The sequence below is a fragment of the Tribolium madens genome, unplaced genomic scaffold (genome assembly GCF_015345945.1).
Source record: "Tribolium madens isolate multiple individuals breed KSU strain unplaced genomic scaffold, Tmad_KSU_1.1 Scaffold_11;HRSCAF=98;Tcas5.2_LG3b, whole genome shotgun sequence".
Classification (NCBI taxonomy): domain Eukaryota; kingdom Metazoa; phylum Arthropoda; class Insecta; order Coleoptera; family Tenebrionidae; genus Tribolium; species Tribolium madens.
Window position 1 is genome coordinate 7,876,795 of NW_025400975.1, and position 1,046 is coordinate 7,877,840.

A 1,046-nucleotide genomic window follows, 5' to 3' on the forward strand; every position below is an offset into this window, starting at 1 on the left:
CATATTGTAATTTTTCAAAAGAAAAAAACAGTAATAACGGTAAACAAATACAGAAGTGGTTAGTGTACAGGGTGTTTGAAAAAAAAGATAAAAAATTGGGGGGGGGGGTTCCCTAGATAAAAATAAAAAAAGTCTTTTTTTTTCAAAATTATCTCAGTATCTGGTGACGTAAATTTACGAAAGTTTATATCAAAAATTGTGTGCCTTAGATTAGGGTTAATCTATTTAAGGCGTAAAATTTTGCTTTGGAAGAAGTTTTCTGAAATTTTTTGACAGATTTGGGTTTATTGGTTAATTTTCTTCAAAAAGTGTCTTTTATGTTATTAGAAGATAGATTTAACTCTTAATTTTTTTATATAAAGCCGATTTAGCCCTTTTAGGAAGCATAAATCAACACAAAACAGTTCATCTTCTGTGTTTTATTTTTGAATTTAAAAAAAATGTTCAAACAGAATGTTTTGAAGTATCTGAGACCATAAATCCTTTTCTATTGAAGTATAGCTCAATTTTGGAAGAACATTGATTGTAATAGAAAAATTAAGCATCCCTCGACATTAAAAGTAATTTTAAGATCGCAAGCACAGAATAAATGGGAAATTCCAAATTTATATTTAGAATCATAGTTATTATTATTTAAGTACATTATTTTCAATGGGTGCATCCTCCCTGATGCATCAATGTAGTCGGCGCCCATGCTTTGAATATCTTTTCTTGAATAAAATTCCAATATTGACCTAGACAGTGTTTTAGCTAAAACACTCTGTATTTTACAAGAACACATTATTTGGCTCTGTGAAACGTTTCAAGTTGTGTTTATCTCTGCGCTTTCTGCATTTACAAACAGAAACGACTTTTAATTATTGAAAATAAGTAATTTTTTCTATATTCTTGAATTGAATAGTGCAATTTTTATTAAAAATAATACACTCTATTGTTAAATTTGAAAAAAAATTGGAAACAATTAAAAAAAGACTTTTTTGAAAATTTGGTACTGAATACAGCTGGGGGGTATCAACTTTTTATTAATGCAATTAATTTGAGATGAG